Here is a 19,466-nt window from a genome sequence, read left to right on the forward strand (position 1 = left end):
CATCGAGTAGCGCGTGGGGCGGGAGCCTCCACGAGAACGCCGGGGGAGGGTCGCCCGGCAGCCGCAGCCTTAGCATGCAGGGCGCATGATCAGAAAGCGAGCGGGGCATGTGCTCTACCTGCGATGTCCACACCGCGACGTCTCGTGACACCAGCCAGAAGTCCAATCGGGACCACGCACCCCCATGGGCTGATATGCAGGTGCCCTCCCAGAGGTCACCATGACGACCGCGCCACACATCCACAGCGCACCATCCATCACAATTTCGCGCAGCGCGGAGCTCGCCATCGGATTCAGCGTGCGTGCCACCCCCTGCCTGTCTGCTCTGTCATCAAGCACAGCATTACAATAATCCCCCCCCCAGATAATGGTGTCGCAGCCAGTGGCCTTCACCTGCCCCCAAATCTTGTGGAAGAACCCAGGAGAGTCAACATTGGGCCCGTACACAGCTAGAAACACCACCGCGACACCACACACTTGTCCATGTACTAGAACATACCTGCCGTCCGGGTCACACTGCACAGACCCCTCCCTCCAGTCCAATCCTCGGCGAAGCAGGATTGCCACCCCCCGGGCATAGTTCGAATAGATAGCAGAATAAACGTGTCCCCATCTGGTGTGACGCAGCCTAGGGGCAGGAGTGGCATTCAAGTGAGTTTCCTGTAGCAGGCAGACATCCACACAGTGCCGCACCAAATAAGCATGCACCAACCTGGCCTTCCTGTGATCGTTGAGCCCCCGAACATTCCAGGTAAGACAGTTCAGTGTTTTGTCAGTTCTAGGCATACCCCACACAATGGAAGTAGAGCATAAAACGACATGTATACGAAAGTCGACTTGCACATTCTTGGCACCACATAGCGAGCAGACAGACTAGTTTGGCAGTAAACAACAAATCAAAGAACATTCCCCCCCCAATCACCCTCCCCTCACCCACTCCAACCCCCCAACCGGGTCGTAGAATAGCCCTCCCCAACATGCGCCTAAAAAAACCTGAAATGGAAACGGGAATATTCCCAGTGGGGTATGGCTTTGACGGCTACTCCCCTGTGCAAAACAGGGTGGCCGGAAGATCTGCAGGGGATGCGAGCCACCCAAACCCTAATATAGGAGATGTACCTACTGGGCCCTCGGCAGCACCAGAGTGCCAGGTGTCCCCCGTGCCCCACCCAAACAAGTGACGAGCAGACCCCAGGTGGCTGCAAGCTTCTCTCACCTAGGCACCAGGATGGAAGTCCACTGTTACTCATTGTCACTGAGCCCTCCAGGTACCGCCTCCGCAGCACCTCTGGTTCGCTGTCCAGATTTGCGACCCACATGCTTAGCAAATTTCATCGCTTCCTTGGCATCAGTTAGAATGTGGGTAGAACCTTCAAAGGACACTTTTAACTTGGCCGGATATAGAAGCGAATAGGGGACCTGCGCCTGCAGGAGAAGCCGCTTGGCCGGTAGAAACTCCCGGCGGGCGGCCTGGACGGCCGGGGTGAAGTCAGGATAGAATGAAAGCGTGTTACCCTTGTGCGTGATAGTTCCTTTCTCCCGGGCCAGTCTGAGGATTGTGTCGCGATCTTGGTAGTTCAAAATCCGCGCGATAATTGGCCGGGGCGGCGCCCCGACAGGTGGTTTCTGGCCCAGCGACCTATGCGCCCTCTCGACCGCGAACACCCCCGAGAGGCCCGGATCGAACAGTTCATGAAGGAGGACGGCGACATACGTTTCCATTGTGGATATGGCCGTTGTGAGAAGTTGGCCTGGTATATGATGCTCACTAGTTAAAGTGATCACCTTGTACCATGCCAAGCAACCCTTATGGTGTGGTTGTAAGTCAACCTTTTCGGACTAGCTGCCCTAGTGGTAGCGTAGGCTAAGCAGTCTTTGAGGCTAAACTCGTGAAGCGTGTTAAGCCAGCTGTTTTACCAAATGCAACCCCCTTTTATACCAATGAAAGGACACCACACAGATATATATTCAAAATATATATGTATTTATTTCTCAAAGTAACCCCTAGTCTCTTTATGAGCACAGGAGCACAAATCGTCAAACAAGATTACAGTAGAATACACAGAAGTTGCACTTTATATGGATAGGCCCTGGTGGCCGCTCGAACCATATACTAAAATAGTGGTATAAGTACCACGAACAGAAAAGGGAAAAGGCCTAGGGCCTCTAGAATCGCTGGGCCTACAAGGAGCTAACTTCAGTTAGTGACCAGGAGGTCCACGGGTGGCGTGTGCAGAGCAAATAGTCACACGCGTGCTCCCATAGGTTTCAATGGGTGCGTAAAAAGTACAAAGTTACTGCAAAGAGGATCTTCTGGATGGACTAGGAACTCAAGATTTGAAACACAAGCACTAGAGATGTAATACTACACTTGGGCACAGGAGTGCCAGCTTTACCTCACCCACACCCACAGGAAGCGGGTGCATAGGCCTCGAAGTGCGTCGGGTTTCTTCTATCTGTTCCGTGGAGCCTGTGGACAAAGATGCTGCAGGCGGTCGGTCCGGGAGAGATGCGGTGGATCCAAGAGTGGATCGGAGATGTTGAAGACCTGTAAGCAGAGGGGACAGTGTTCACAGTCACTAGCCAGTGACCAGCGTGGCACCAGGTGGGTACCAGGCAATGTCGGGTGCAAACAGGAAGAAAGGTGTAGCTTGTCTCTGCAGCCACGTGGTCCCTGGAGGTCGACGACGTCCAGGAGTCGGTTCACGAGCTGTGCCACGCAGGCTCTCGCTGTCGGCGGTGTCGGCGACTTGATCGAAGCAAACAAGCCTTGGCAAAAGCAATTGTTGTAGGAGATGAAATAAGCTGATGGTTCTGACCAGCAAGGTCAGAAGGACTGCTCCTTTGGAGGGGAGCAAGGGCCAGTCTGAAGCAACCAGACCAGTGGTGTATTTTGTGAAGTTCGTCGCCAAGATGGCTTCTAGCCAGCGGGCCAGCAACCGGTTAGGCGCGTCGAGTGGCAAAATGCAGAAGGGCCCCACGCAGATCGTGGAGATGCTGGAGGGTTCACCTTTGGTGCAGATGCTGCTCGAGGGTTGGGCTTCTCAGATCCCAAAGCACAACTTGGAGGGAGCCTCGGTTGTTGCGCTTGCAGCTTGTCGTCGTCGTTCCAAGATGGCTGGCTCCACGTGTCTCGTTGCCTCCACGGGTCTCCTCTTTTCAGGGACTGTGGATCGGGCGGTGAGAGGTCTGGAGGTCCAGGTCTTGTCAGTCTCTGGGCTCGGGCTCCGGCGGGAGGCGGCGGCAAAGCAGACGTTGATTCGCTGGATGGTGCTTGCGTTAGCAAGGTGGTCACTCCCTGACCACAGGGGAGATTTCCTTCAGTCTTCTGTGCAGCAGAATGTCAAAGTTCCCGTCTTCTTCTTAGTTTCAAGTTGATTCCAGGATGTCTGAAGTCTTAGGACACAGCTCCTACCTTTAAGCGGATTCTAGGGGCCGGACTACCTGCTAGGTCCCTCCCTATGGGTGGGACCAGGAAGGGGGGTGGTTACACCCCCAATCCTTTGTCCAGCTCGCCCCAGGCCCGGGACTGGTGTGCCCCAGGACCGGTTTGAACTGGCATATGCACCGAGGCTCCTTGTGAGCCACAGGCATGTCTGGTTTCTTTCAAGCCCTACCTGACCAATACACAAAATCCTGTCTGGGGTGGTGCATGCACCTCCCCTGGCAGGAAACCCTTTGTCCACACCTCCCAAGCTGGAAGGACTCCCAGCAGCAGGAGGGCAGACTTGTGTCTGTGGTGGCAGCATCCATTTTGTGGAGCTGAGGCTATGTCTGATTTTACCCGGGTTTCAGGTACTGTACATGTCATGTCCCTCTAGAAGGGTGGAATGCTAACCCCGTCGCCAGAATTGGCGAGGGGTTAGTATTCCAATTCGTATGACACCTTACTCGACATGTTTTGATAAAGCCAAACCAAAGATAGCATTTAACCGCGAGGTTCATAATGCACTTAAGAGTATATGGTATGACGATATCTGGAAACAGTAGAAGGAAGTTGTTCCGACCACTGCAGACAGGCTCAGCTCATGCCAGAGCACCATCTCACATGGAACCAAGCACTCTGCCTTCAGGATTGTTAAGGCCTGCCATAGGAGTGACTTATAGGTTAACATGTGTCCCATTTAAGGTTAGGTATAGGTATACTACACCTAAGTAAGAGGTGGTTACACCAACTTACCCCAGCTGAGTGATCAGCCAGTTGTGTCAAATCGTTAGGCCAAGCCTGGGGTGGCATAATACATGCTTCAGCCCCTGGCAGGCCTTGGATACACCAATGCCCTGGGTACCTAGTGTACACTGGTACAGGGGCTGACAGGGTGATCCACTTCCAATTGGTTATGCACCTAGGGTGCATAGTTTTAATTTAGTAGAGAGAACAGCAGGCTGGGGGTCTGATTGGCAGGCCCACAGCCTCAATATGTCAAAAACCAGGGAAGCAAAAAGCAAAAATTTGGGGTGACCATAGGATAGCAGACCCTACTCTCCTACACAACCCCCCCCCCCCAAACGCTGGGACATTAAACTAGCCTTGACCAGTCTCGTCTTCATGTCCTAAGTGGAAGTACCTGGAGAGACCATCTGCATTCCCATGGTCAGTACCTGGCCGGTGCTCCACTGTAAAGTCCATCCCCTGTAGGGAAATGGACCACCTAAGCAGTTTGGGGTTTTCACCCTTCATCTGATTTAGCCACAAGAGGGGCTTATGGTCGGTCTGAATCTTGAAGTGAGTGCCAAACAAGTATGGCCTCAGCTTCTTCAGGGCCCACACCACAGCAAAGGCCTCCCTCTCAATAGCTGACCAATTCTTCTCTCTGGGGGTCAACCTTCTGCTAATAAAAGCAATTGGTTGGTCTTGACCATCTACATTAAGTTGTGACAGCACAGCTCCCACACCCAACTCAGAAGCATCTGTTTGGACAATAAACTCTTTGGAGTAGTCAGGACTTTTCAGGATAGGTGCAGAGCACATGGCCTCCTTCAGGTCATCAAATGCCTTTTGACAGCTTACTGTCCACTGAACCTTTTTGGGCATCTTCTTGGATGTCAGATCATTAAGAGGAGTCACAATGGACCCATAGTTCTTAACAAACTTCCTGTAGTACCCAGTCAAGCCCAAGAAAGCTCGAACTTGAGTCTGGATGGTTGGAGGAGACCAGTCCTTGATGGATTGTATCTTACTCTCCAGTGGTTGAACTTGGCCTCCACCTACAAGGTGGCCCAAATACACAACCTTACTCTGCCCTATCTGGCACTTAGTAGCCTTGATAGTGAGGCCTGCCCTTTGCAGAGCCTCAAGAGCCTTCTTCAGGTGGATCAGGTGATCCTCCCAGGTGGAGCAAAAGACAGCAATGTCATCAAGATATGCTGCGCAAAAGTCATCCAACCCAGTAAGGACTTGGTTCACCAGCCTTTGGAAGGTGGCAGGTGCATTCTTCAGACCAAAGGGCATCACCACAAACTGGTAGTGCCCACCTGGGGTCGAGAATGCTGTTTTGGCCTTAGACTCCTCAGCTAATCTGATTTGCCAATAGCCAGCTGTCAAGTCAAATGTGCTCAAAAACTTTGCAGAAGCTAGTTTGTCTATGAGCTCATCTGCCCTTGGAATAGGGTGTGCATCTGTCCTGGTGACAGCATTGAGACCCCTGTAGTCCACACAGAACCTCATATCTCTCTTGCCATCTTTGGTGTGAGGTTTGGGGACCAGAACCACTGGGCTAGCCCAGGGGCTCTCTGAGGGTTCAATGACACCTAATTCCAGCATTTTATGTACCTCAGCCTTTATACAGTCCCTGACATGGTCAGGTTGTCTGTAAAGCTTGTTCTTTACAGGCAGACTGTCACCAGTGTCCACCACATGGGTACACCAGTCAGTTTGACTAGGTATCAAGGAAAACATATGTGAAAATGATTGTAGAACCTGTCTACATTCAGTCTGCTGATGGGCAGTGAGGTTGCCTCCAAGGGTCACTCCTTCAACTGAGCCATCTTCAGGGTTCTGAGACAACAGGTCTGGCAGAGGGTCACTCTCTTCCTCCTGTCCCTCATCTGTAGCCATGAGCAAGCCCATGTCTGCCCTGTCAACATATGCTTTAAGCCTGTTAACATGGAGTACCCTGTGGGGACTCCTGGGAGTTCCTAGGTCCACCAAGTAGGTGACCTCTCCCTTCTTTTCCAGGATTGTATGGGGTCCAGACCATTTGTCTTGGAGTGCTGCTGGGGCCACTGGCTCCAACACCCATACCTTCTGTCCTGGCTGAAACTCAACCAAGACAGCCTTTTGGTCGTGCCAAGCTTTCTGTAAGGCCTGGCTTGCCTCAAGGTTTTTGGATGCCTTCTCCATATACTCAGCCATCCTGGAGCGGAGACCAAGTACATAGTCCACTATGTCTTGCTTAGGCTTTTTGAGAGGTAACTCCCATCCTTCCTTCACCAAACACAGTGGGCCTCTTACAGGGTGCCCAAACAACAATTCAAAGGGGCTGTAGCCAACTCCTTTTTGTGGGACCTCTCTGTAAGCAAACAGAAGGCAGGGTAGAAGGATGTCCCATCTTCGCCTGAGCTTTTCAGGTAATCCTTTGATCATACCCTTTAGGGTCTTGTTGAATCTCTCAACAAGCCCATTGCATTGTGGGGGATAAGGAGTGGTGAACTTGTAGTTGACACCACATTCCTTCCACATAGCTGTCAAGTATCCTGACATGAAGTTGGTACCTCTGTCAGAAACTACCTCCTTAGGAAACCCCACTCTGGAGAATACTCCCAGCAGGGCCCTGGCCACAACAGGTGCTGTAGTGGTCCTAAGGGGAATTGCCTCTGGATACCTGGTGGCATGATCCACTACCACCAGTATAAATCTGTGCCCAGATGCAGTGGGAGGATCCATGGGACCCACTATATCCATTCCCACTCTTTCAAAGGGGACCCCCACCACAGGTAGTGGTATTAGGGGGGCCTTTGTTGTGCCACCTGATTTGCCACTGGCTTGGCAGGTCACACAGGAGCGACAAAACTCCTTTGTATCTTCATTCATGTGAGGCCAGTGAAAGTGAGGGACAAGCCTGTCCCAAGTCTTGTTCTGGCCTAAGTGTCCTGCTAAAGGAATATCATGGGCCAAGGTAAGAAGGAAGCCCCTAAATTGCAGAGGTATAACCAACCTCCTGGTAGCACCAGGCTTGGGGTCTCTAGCCTCTGAATAAAGGAGCCCTTCATCCCAATACACTTTATGGGTACCTTGAGCATTGCCAGCAGCCTCAGCAGCAGCCAGCTGTCTGAGGGGTTCAAGAGAGGGACAGGATAACTGAGCCTGCCTCAAGTCAGCCCTTGAAGGTCCCCCTGTCCCCAGAAACTCAACCTGATCAGGTTCAAGCTCTTCAGGGACAGTTCCTTCAGGGTCCTCTAGATCAGCTTCCTGGGAAGGCCGATCATCACTCTGAGGCAGGGGGGAAGGCACAGCCTTGACCCTCCTGTTCTTCTTCTTGGTAGGTGCTTGGTCCATTGTTCCAGGATCCAAGACCTGAGGTTCAGTGAGGCACTTTTTGGCCTGTGACCTGGTCACAGCAAGGACATGTGATGATATACCTAACATCTCTGCATGAGTCCTGTACTCCACTTCTGACCATAGAGAACTCTCTAGGTCATTGCCCAACAAACATTCTACTGGGAGGTCTGCACTAACCACAACCCTTTTGAGGCCAGTTACCCCTCCCCATGAGAAGTTAACAACTGCCACACTATGTGAAGTAGTGGCATTACTGGCATTGGTCACCAGGTAGTTCTCACCTGGTATGTACTGTCCAGGGTCCACAAAGCCTGGTGTCACCATAGTGACACTGGCACATGTGTCCCTGTAGGCTCGAGCCACTTTTTCATTAATTAAAGGAGTCTGTCTGTACTTGCCCAGGTTACTGGGGCTCACAGTCAGGGACAAATCAATGTCCCCATCACAGATCAAGACTGCCTGTGTCAGGGTTCTGTCTAAGTCAGAATCTCCTTCAGTTCCCATAGTGATTCCCACTACACCCTTTGTCTGGGGACCAACACTGCTAACAGTAGTACTGGGAGCAGGTGCCTTAGGGGCAACAGTGTTGGGGGCTCCACCCTTCTTACAATCACTAGTCCAGTGAGTTGTATTCTTGCAATGATTGCACCAGGGTTTCTTTTGACCTTCTTTCTTCTTTCCCTTGGATTGTTGTTGGGACCCACCCTCCTTAGCAGTAGTTTGGGGCCCTGTTGAAGACTTCTGGTCTTTAGATTTCTGATCTCCACCCTTTTGGTCTGTTTTCTTCTGATCACCCCCTTGGCCCTGGTTCTGGTTCTTTTGCTTAACCCTGGTTCTGACCCATTTGTCTGCCTTCTTTCCCAATTTTTGGGGAGAAGTCAGATCTGAGTCAACCAAGTGTTGATGCAGTTGCTGGTTTTGACAGTTATTTAAAATCTGTTCTCTCATCATCAAATTATACAATCCTGTAAAATCAGATACCTTACTTCCCAGCAACCAACCCTCCAAAGCCTTAGTGGCACATTCAATGTATTCAGACCAGTCCTGAGTCTGTGTCTTTTGGGTGTCTCTGAACATTAACCTGTACTGTTCAGTGGTTAAGCCTAACCCATCAACTAGGACACTCTTCAGGACTCTGTAATTTCTGACATCCTCTTCTCTAACAGTGAGGAGTCTGTCTCTGCCTCTTCCTTCAAAGGAGAGCCAGAGGATTGCTGCCCACTGGTCTTCAGGAACCTGCTGTACTTTGCAGGCTCTCTCAAGAGCAGTTATCCATTTGTGGATATCATCCCCACTTTTGTAGGGGGGCACAACCTTAGACAGGTTCCTATTATCAAAGACCCTATCTTTGTCCTTAGGGACAATGCTGCCACCAGTGGGTATAGACCCACTCTCTCTAGGTTGCCTAGCCTTGTTCAGTTTTTCTTCCATCAGGGCTACCTCTAGCTCCTGCTTCCTGATCCTCAGCTGGGCTTCCTGCATTCTGGCCTCATGTTACCTCCTCTGAGGGGTGGTCATCCTTTTCCTGGAGTGACCTTGAGAGCCTCTAGAGGCATGAGAAGCATTAGAGTCACCTGAGCGATTCCTTTGCCTCCCAAGCCCCTGGTTAAGTCCACTGGGGAGATCCACTGGGGAGATCCAATGGGATGATCCCATTGTCAGTCCCCAATAGCCTTAGTTTAGCTGGGCCAAGTATAACACTTGGCACTGGGCTAGTTCTCCCTTCATCATCACTACTCTCTGTATCCTCTCCACTTTCCTCCTCTGTAGTATGGTTCTTATCTAAGGGATGGCTATTGGAAAGGGGTACTTCTGTAGCATCTTCAGAAGGGGGGCCTCCTGTTCCTGACCCTAAGGGGGCTAACTGGGAAGCTTTCTTGAGCTCTCTCTGATTTTCATCATTTTGCAAGAGCTCAGCAGAGGTAGGGTTCTTGGGCTGTTTAAGGCCTCTAAGAGTTGCCAAATGCCTGAGCTCATTCTGGTTAAGGGTAGCAAAGATGGATGGTGCCCTCTGGGGGTCACTCTCAACAGAGATAGGTACAGTGGACCCCTCTGCCCCAGCCATTGCTCTTAAGTGTGGGTGGATGTGTTGCAATCTACCTACACTTGGGTTTACCTACTTAAACCTATCTAGTAGTTGTAGTCAGGGTGTGCTACTCCCTTTGCTCTACAACAACTAAGTTCAGTAGAACTTATGTATATCTAATCTTGTTTTATATGTACCTACAGGTACCTATGTGATCTTTCAATTGGTAACCAAGAGATTACAATGGTAAAACACAGCAAGCTCAAATCCAACCGCTGCTCACCAATGTGAGAAGTTGGCCTGGTATATGATGCTCACTAGTTAAAGTGATCACCTTGTACCATGCCAAGCAACCCTTATGGTGTGGTTGTAAGTCAACCTTTTCGGACTAGCTGCCCTAGTGGTAGCGTAGGCTAAGCAGTCTTTGAGGCTAAACTCGTGAAGCGTGTTAAGCCAGCTGTTTTACCAAATGCAACCCCCTTTTATACCAATGAAAGGACACCACACAGATATATATTCAAAATATATATGTATTTATTTCTCAAAGTAACCCCTAGTCTCTTTATGAGCACAGGAGCACAAATCGTCAAACAAGATTACAGTAGAATACACAGAAGTTGCACTTTATATGGATAGGCCCTGGTGGCCGCTCAAACCATATACTAAAATAGTGGTATAAGTACCACGAACAGAAAAGGGAAAAGGCCTAGGGCCTCTAGAATCGCTGGGCCTACAAGGAGCTAACTTCAGTTAGTGACCAGGAGGTCCACGGGTGGCGTGTGCAGAGCAAATAGTCACCTGCGTGCTCCCATAGGTTTCAATGGGTGCGTAAAAAGTACAAAGTTACTGCAAAGAGGATCTTCCGGATGGACTAGGAACTCAAGATTTGAAACACAAGCACTAGAGATGTAATACTACACTTGGGCACAGGAGTGCCAGCTTTACCTCACCCACAGGAAGCGGGTGCATAGGCCTCGAAGTGCGTCGGGTTTCTTCTATCTGTTCCGTGGAGCCTGTGGACAAAGATGCTGCAGGCGGTCGGTCCGGGAGAGATGCGGTGGATCCAAGAGTGGATTGGAGATGTTGAAGACCTGTAAGCAGAGGGGACAGTGTTCACAGTCACTAGCCAGTGACCAGCGTGGCACCAGGTGGGTACCAGGCAATGTCGGGTGCAAACAGGAAGAAAGGTGTAGCTTGTCTCTGCAGCCACGTGGTCCATGGAGGTCGACGACGTCCAGGAGTTGGTTCACGAGCTGTCCCACGCAGGCTCTCGCTGTCGGCGGTGTCGGCGACTTGATCGAAGCAAACAAGCCTTAGTAAAAGCAATTGTTGTAGGAGATAAAATAAGCTGATGGTTCTGACCAGCAAGGTCAGAAGGACTGCTCCTTTGGAGGGGAGCAAGGGCCAGTCTGGAGCAACCAGACCAGCAGTGTATTTTGTGAAGTTCGTTGCCAAGATGGCTTCTAGCCAGCGGGCCAGCAACCGGTTAGGCGCGTCGAGTGGCAAAATGCAGAAGGGCCCCACGCAGATCGTGGAGATGCTGGAGGGCTCACCTTTGGTGCAGATGCTGCTCGAGGGTTGGGCTTCTCAGATCCCAAAGCACAACTTGGAGGGAGCCTCGGTTGTTGCGCTTGCAGCTTGTCGTTGTCGTTCCAAGATGGCTGGCTCCACGTGTCTCGTTGCCTCCACGGGTCTCCTCTTTTCAGGGACTGTGGATCGGGCGGTGAGAGGTCTGGAGGTCCAGGTCTTGTCAGTCTCTGGGCTCGGGCTCCGGCGGGAGGCGGCGGCAAAGCAGACGTTGATTCGCTGGATGGTGCTTGCGTTAGCAAGGTGGTCACTCCCTGACTACAGGGGAGATTTCCTTCAGTCTTCTGTGCAGCAGAATGTCGAAGTTCCCGTCTTCTTCTTAGTTTCAAGTTGATTCCAGGATGTCTGAAGTCTTAGGACACAGCTCCTACCTTTAAGCGGATTCTAGGGGCCGGACTACCTGCTAGGTCCCTCCCTATGGGTGGGACCAGGAAGGGGGGTGGTTACACCCCCAATCCTTTGTCCAGCTCGCCCCGGGCCCGGGACTGGTGTGCCCCAGGACCGGTTTGAACTGGCATATGCACCGAGGCTCCTTGTGAGCCACAGGCATGTCTGGTTTCTTTCAAGCCCTACCTAACCAATACACAAAATCCTGTCTGGGGTGGTTCATGCACCTCCCCTGGCAGGAAACCCTTTGTCCACACCTCCCAAGCTGGAAGGACTCCCAGCAGCAGGAGGGCAGACTTGTGTCTGTGGTGGCAGCATCCATTTTGTGGAGCTGAGGCTATGTCTGATTTTACCCGGGTTTCAGGTACTGTACATGTCGTGTCCCTCTAGAAGGGTGGAATGCTAACCCCGTCACCAGAATTGGCGAGGGGTTAGTATTCCAATTCGTATGACACCTTACTCGACATGTTTTGATAAAGCCAAACCAAAGATAGCATTTAACCGCGAGGTTCATAATGCACTTAAGAGTATATGGTATGACGATATCTGGAAACAGTAGAAGGAAGTTGTTCCGACCACTGCAGACAGGCTCAGCTCATGCCAGAGCACCATCTCACATGGAACCAAGCACTCTGCCTTCAGGATTGTTAAGGCCTGCCATAGGAGTGACTTATAGGTTAACATGTGTCCCATTTAAGGTTAGGTATAGGTATACTACACCTAAGTAAGAGGTGGTTACACCAACTTACCCCAGCTGAGTGATCAGCCAGTTGTGTCAAATCGTTAGGCCAAGCCTGGGGTGGCATAATACATGCTTCAGCCCCTGGCAGGCCTTGGGTACACCAATGTCCTGGGTACCTAGTGTACACTGGTACAGGGGCTGACAGGGTGATCCACTTCCAATTGGTTATGCACCTAGGGTGCATAGTTTTAATTTAGTAGAGAGAACTGCAGGCTGGGGGTCTGATTGGCAGGCCCACAGCCTCAATATGTCAAAAACCAGTGAAGCAAAAAGCAAAAATTTGGGGTGACCATAGGATAGCAGACCCTACTCTCCTACAGCCGTGGTCTCTGGAACGCCAGTGATGCGCAGATTATTGCGCCGGGACCGCGCCTCTAAATCCTCGTTCTTTGCACAAATAATGCCCAGCAATTTGTCCATATGCAACAGTTGGTCCTTCGTTTCCACCTGAAATTCGTGGAACTCAGATTGACGGGTCTCCAGCGTGTCCAGACGCGTCTCATGCGACGCCACCTGCGTCTTCACCGAGTCCAGCTGGCTGGTTAGGGTGTCAAGTTTAGTGTCGATATTCCTGAGACTAGATCTCATCTCTAGCATCAGCGTGCGCAAATCCTCGCCCTGATCATCTGAGGGGGAGTCCTGCCTCTCCGCTTCCTGGGGGCCCCTCTCCAATTCCACATGCCGCGCCGCGCGCTTGTGGTCGAAGGTCAGCTTCGCCTGTTTAGCGTCGTGTTTACCCATGGCAGCTAGAGAGCAAGCGTCCACCCGAGCAATCCACCAGCCACACCACAGTCCAGGGGTACCTTCGCGCCGATTACAGACTACTCACCACACCGCAGGTCCAGTGAGAGCAGGACTCCAAGTAGCGGCCACCTCGTAGTACTCCTCTCCCCCTATCCACGCGGTCAAGCCTCTGGGCCCGCCACCAGCGCCACCGCAGGTCTCCACAGGGCCACAGTCCAGAGCAAGTCCGGCCTCCGCACCCCCACACAGAACAGTCCTCTGCACTTCCCTCGTCGCGGGGGGGGGTCACAACAGCGAGGGGGGACAGGAAGCGGCTCCGCAGCGAGTACCAGTGGCCACCCTCCGCCAGGCCAGCTCACGAGGGCTCCCACCGCTGCGCTCCCCCCCTGCCGCCACCAAGGTCGCGCTCCACGTCAGGGTCCCAAGTCACAGCCCCCGGGCCAGCAGGCAAAGCCCAGGCGGGTCGGGCACACACCACCTTCACCAGCGAGTCGCGGGCGCCAGCCAGTTACCTCGCCACTGCCGCAGGGCCCCCGCTGCCCCTCCACGTGGTCCAACAGTCTGCAACTCACTGACCCCAGGATCCAGGCCGTGTCCCCAGGATGGCGGCCACCTCCGTCTGCCAGCGCCGGCTTCTTCCCGGCACCAGGGTCAAGCCAGCAGTCTTCTCCGTCTGGGGCTCACCCGGGCGCCACTCGCACCCCCTGCAGGGCGCGGCCGATCGCGGCAGTCGTCCGCTCCTCCCAACGTGGGGAACAGGCCGTCAGTCTCCAGGCTGCCTCAGCGCTCTCCGTCGCTCCAACTAGCTCCCGCACAGGATTCTCACCTCCCTCTCAGCGACCTCCACCACAAGCCGTTAACGCTGGCGAAGCAGGGACTCCACCCCTGCCCCTCTCCACACCGACACCGGCCCTCGCCGCCGCAACCTCCTCGGGCTAGATTGATGGCACACCCCCGTAGGAGATCCAGGCTACTCCTCCCCTCCGGCCGCACAATGGCTTCGCGGGCTCCGATCAGGGCGAGGATCGTAGAGAGGGGGCCCAGCTCGCTACCGCTGATGCTCCGACGCACCCAGCACAGTGTCAGCTGGTTTGGGCAGCACACGCTCACCCCGATGTGCAGGATTAAGAAAGGATCGCTTTCCGGCCGGTGGAGCTCGCTCACAGAGCGGCCATTTTGCTGCGCGTCAAGCCACGCCCCCCAGGCCTTCGGTGGTTATATCAGTTAAAATACAAGATTTCAAAAAGATATTATCTATGGTTGCTCATGGAAGACAATATCTATGGACCAATCCCTGTGTGGGCAGAAGGACATGGAGGAGGTAGGTAGTATGGGTGGCAGGCAGTGTGTGCAAAGCTGGACACAGGAGACATTAATAGCACTTAGCATGAATTAATGTACCTCACGACAGGATCCAGAGAGGCGTGTGAATCACCAACTCCAGATTTTAGTGAGAAATGCTCTTTCCCCTTGTGTTTGCCATTACAAAGCACAATATGCTCTGAATATTTCACTCTGAGGGTGGGGGCAAAAATGGAGAACCCAATAGGGACCTGTCTCAACACCTGCTAGTTAGAACTGCCGGTGCTGAGCACCGGCAGGACCCGGCCCACTGTAAATTACTGATGCTTTCTCCTATAAAGATGAATAACCAGTGCATTGTACCTCTGCATGAACATCTTCTGTCCATGATTCTGCTGTTTGTATTATGACAGATTGCCATTTTCATTTGCTGCTCTGTGTTTAGCAGTAATCCTTAACCCGTAATAAATCAGCTTCATTTTTTCACATTTCAGTTCTGATTGGCAGTGTTTAAAGACATAATTAATTCCTGGCAACAGAAGGACAACAATCACTGATCACCATATTCAAACTTATTTACATAGCGCCATCTGCCATGGACTACTGAATCTCTGTTGTTTATATTCCGTTCAAAGTTTTGTTGAGAACAACTTCGGGATGTGGAAGCACCTGACGCCCCGATGCAGCCTGGCTTTGTGATAGAGACTAGGCCTGGGCTAAAATTCCGTTCTGCTCGTGGAAATTGCAATAATTTGACATTTTCACGTTCCGCGGAGAGCGCGAAAATGTCAAAATCTCCGCAATCCGCATTTTACCGGAAGTTTTTTGCTTGCTCGCGCTGTAAAATAATACATTCTCGCGTGCGCGCGATCGCCTTACCTGAATCCCCGCGTTCGCCAACAAGTTTTCCCGATCCGGTCACGTTCTCCACGAGATGTTGGATTGTTGGTAGCCATTTGCGCTGTCTCGCGACAGTTCGCTCCCGCAGTAACGTCATTCGTCGCGCGATCACGTCTTTCTTCTCGCGATCATGCACCGCGAGACAAGTGAAAACAAGATGGCCGCGCCTGTGAGCAACCGCATTGGTAAGTTGGCGAGCCGCGACCACGCAGAAAATACCGCGAATGGGTGGGAAAAAAACTTCTGCATCTTCGCGATATTTCCGCGTGTTTGCGGAGATTTTTAACATTTTCGCGATTATTTGCTAAAGTGAATTTCGCAAATTCCGCCCACCCCTAATAGAGAATAGGATGAGCTGTTTGTTTTGCTTTTATTTATTTAAATTCCGTCTTAAAGGAGCGGTACTCTGGCGGGCATGCGAGCCAGCTGCTTCTCTTCCATAATGGCTCGTACTAGACCAGAAACAAGGTTTATCAAACTTTGTTGAGCCTTATCAACAGAAATCAACAAATAACAAAAAAATACTTTCTGATCGGGCATTTTCTTTCTGTGGCATGAGGCACAAAGAAATTGATGGAATCTGCATTGCTCGTACTCAAAGAAGCAGTAATTATAGTGTGGCTAGTTAGCACAGCAGTGATGCTTCAGAATCTCACAACAGTCAGTGCTGTGCCCAGGTGCAGCAGGTCAAGGTGGTACCCTGGGCTGTAGGTGGGTGAGGAGGAATACGACGACTGCCTGGCTAATACCAGGGATCCCTACAGGGGTTGTGACTCTTTTTGCGAATGATGGCAGTAATTCAAATACTGTGTTCAGTTCTGACATTCTGTGAAAAAGGACAGTGAAGTCCCCGCCCAAGTACATCACCACCGCCAAATCACATCGTGCAACTGGCAAGCCTCCGTAGGAGATTGTTAGACAAAAACTGTAACTTCCAGCCACCACTATTTATACAGTGCTGCAATGTATTTCATATTAAAATGATGTGAGAAACATGAAAACAAAACTTCACATACAACAATTAACATAGATAAACGCATGACTGCCAATTTTAAGGTGGCGACTAAGGCAAATGTATTTATTGTGACACCTGAGCATGAACGGCAATTTATAGCTCTTGGGCCTTCATAATTATTCATAATTATTTGCAAACATTACCACTGAGATGAGGAGCGGGACAGTGATCGGCGCAGGCCTCCTTCTTGGCGCCTACTGGTTATGGGGGTGGTTTCAGAGCAGGACAGGGTGCAAGTCAAGGAGCATCAGTGCTCGGCGCAACCCTCCTTCTCGGTGTGTACCGAGGTGGTTTCATGGTGCCCATAAAGTTTCTGGGCCTGTACCACGCCTCCGGCAGCTGGACTTGAAGCAGAGTCCCCGCCGGTCAAGCCTTTTTGCAAGCAACTCAATAGAAAGGTTAATCATGGGTTGCAGCAATGCCGATGGTTTTACTTCCAACTATGTAGTTTGTTATGGCTGTGAGCTCTGTTGGAATTTGTATAACAGAAGATTTTATTACAGATCCAGGGTTTGGTTTCTTGCTTGCATTCATATCAGTTTCAGCTAAAGCGTACTTTAATCCCACTCTCCTGTCAAGGACCGGGTCCTTATCAGGTATTGGCGATAAAAGAATGCCTTATGCAAGTTCACCAGGCTTGTATTTTTGCAAGTGGGGCAATTTGCATCTGCCCTTGGCCGCCTGGTGCAGTGATAAAACTTGTTGATGAGCTGAAGAACCGGTCCTGCCCATGACTCGGCGTATGCTGTGACACTGGGTACACCCGGAGCAGCACAGGGACCACCCGCTCCCTGCAACATCTTTAGTTCACTTAAATTTTATTTTACCCTGTCGATACTTTCTAAAGTGAGACAAACTCTTTAGCAAAGGCGTCAGCACAAAAGAGACCCGAGGAGAACCCCCAGCAGAGTTCGGGCGACAAGAAGCAGCAGGGAGCCGATAGCACGACCTTCCGTTCCACCAACAAGAGGGGCTATGATATCACCCGCAACCCCCACCTCAACAGATTACAGCAGCAAGGAGGGCTGGGAGCAGGGCAGAGAAAAGACAGCTGGGTACAGAGAAGGAGGGAAGCAGTGGGAGCTTAAAAGCACGCTGCTGGTCAACTGCTGCCCATGTGAGCGCCGCCTCAGACCAAATCTGTTTTCCGTGTGATGCAGTCACCACAGAGCAACTCCGGTTACACAACAACGCAAACCGCTCGCACACACGACAAGCGCAGTCCTGCCCAGGGGGAGACTTGCTGCTACACGCGTCCCAGTGATGCTGATACAGACATACACTGGTGTGTAGGAAGTGTTATTCTCTGGCTCGCGAGCTGTTTCAGTGGCACCGGCAGCTGCGCTTCCATCGGACACCTAAATGAGATGGGGTGGGGGGAGAGAGTAGGAATAGAACTGCCGCTTCTGTTGAAGATTTTGGCAGGCACGAGCACCACTGGGAGTGCCTGGAGAGGAGCGGGGGTGCCACCAAGAAGTCACGGACTGCGGAAGGAAGGGGGAGGGACGGAGGAAAGTAGTCTGTGGAGTAAAGGGGCTGATAGCCATGGAAGGACACAAATGACAACATGGTCGTCATGGGGAGGGACTAACAAGCCAAAAACTAATCAGAGTGCAGCATTTAGGATGTAAGCCAATCCAAAAGATGGGCGGAGAGTGGGCGGAGCTTAAACAAAGCTTCCCCACTATAGTATATACTGCATGTCTCAACGAGACAGCGCAAAGCGCTGCCTAGTCGAGACCTAATTATAGACCCATATCCCTCATTAATGTGGACTGTAAAATCTACGCGAAGATCTTGGCTGGCAGACTGAACACGGTCCTCCCCAAACTGATAAGCAACTCACAGGTCGGTTTCCTGCGCAACCGTATGTCTAGTGACAACACCTGACTTCTCTGCCGCATATTGGAACAAATATCCGCTAAACCAGAACCGGCGGTAGCTATAGCATTAGATGCCGAAAAGGCCTTTGATAAAGTCTCCTGGGCCTTCCTAGAGCGTTGTATGCAGGCCTTCAATTTGGGGGAGACTTTCATACGAATGACTATGGCCCTGTATCGAGGCCCTTCAGCCCGTATCACCGTCAATGGCACACTCTCTGATCCCTTCACCCTACAACAAGGTACGAGACAGGGCTGCCTCCTATCACCTGCGCTCTTTTTACTGGCCCTTGAACCCCTCATCCAAGACATCAAGTTGAACACTAGCATAAAAGGGGTCGATATCAATGGAGTCGAAGTAAAACTAGCCGCCTACGCAGATGATATTCTGATTGTAATAGAACAACGAAATCCTCAATCGGAGCATTAATGACCATGATAGCAGAATACTCCAAACTATCAGGGTATAAACTAAATAAGGACAAATCCGAATGTAAACCACTAAACATTCACACCACAAAATAAATCCTAGGGAATTTGGGGCTGGCCTGGCAGACGGGACATATTAAATACTTAGGTATATTTTTCAGAAGTGACCTAATAAACACCCTACACTACAATGAGAAGGCACTATTAGAAAAAATTAAGACACTTTTGGACTCCTGGTCCTCAAAATTCATAACGTGGTGGGGTAGAGTTGAGACTATCAAAATGATGATCACCCCAATGATTAACTACCTGATAAGCATGCTCCGACTCCTACTCACAGACGATTTCCATCGGAAAGTCGATATCCTACTCACTAAATTCTTGTGGCGTGGAAAGAAGGCGAGGATAAGCATGAAGAAACTGTGATTGGAGAAATCCCAAGGCGGGGTAAACCTAGCAGACTTTAGATTGTTCCAACTTGCCTTTCTAGCAAGACAGGGTTCATACTGGGTCTCCCCAGTGACCGACTACATACCAATATGGCTTCAGGTAGAGAAGGCCATCCTGAACAATCTGTGTCCACTGGCCCTCCTAACAGCTAACACATACCCACACTCATCCAAACCTATCTTTGAAAACACAAAAATTGCGCTTCTAAAAGTAGACAGGAAGATGGAAATTAGCATCAAAGGGTCTAAGCTTGAATCACTTTGGGCCAATAGCAAGTTTAAATACAAGGGGAAAAGCCTTACCTTCAATACCTGGATAAAGGAAGGTATTTACTATCCACACCAACTTGAAAATGGGGACTACCCCATTACCTTATCAGACCTCAAAACAAGACACCACCTTAAAGACATCAAACTCTATAAGGTTCTGAAAATAGGGCTGGCCTTCTCAAAGACGAAACTAAATACCTCCCAACCCTAAATCTTCCGGTATGTCTTAAACAT

At 51.1% G+C, this 19,466-nt stretch overlaps 1 pseudogene; it reads right to left on the reverse strand.

Moving 5' to 3' along the window:
* Positions 1–14,380: 14,380 nt before the first annotated feature.
* Positions 14,381–14,496, reverse strand: LOC146785102 (small nucleolar RNA SNORA26; annotated as a pseudogene).
* Positions 14,497–19,466: the final 4,970 nt, after the last annotated feature.

The sequence above is a fragment of the Triturus cristatus genome, chromosome 11, assembly GCF_964204655.1.
Source record: "Triturus cristatus chromosome 11, aTriCri1.1, whole genome shotgun sequence".
Classification (NCBI taxonomy): Eukaryota; Metazoa; Chordata; class Amphibia; order Caudata; family Salamandridae; genus Triturus; species Triturus cristatus.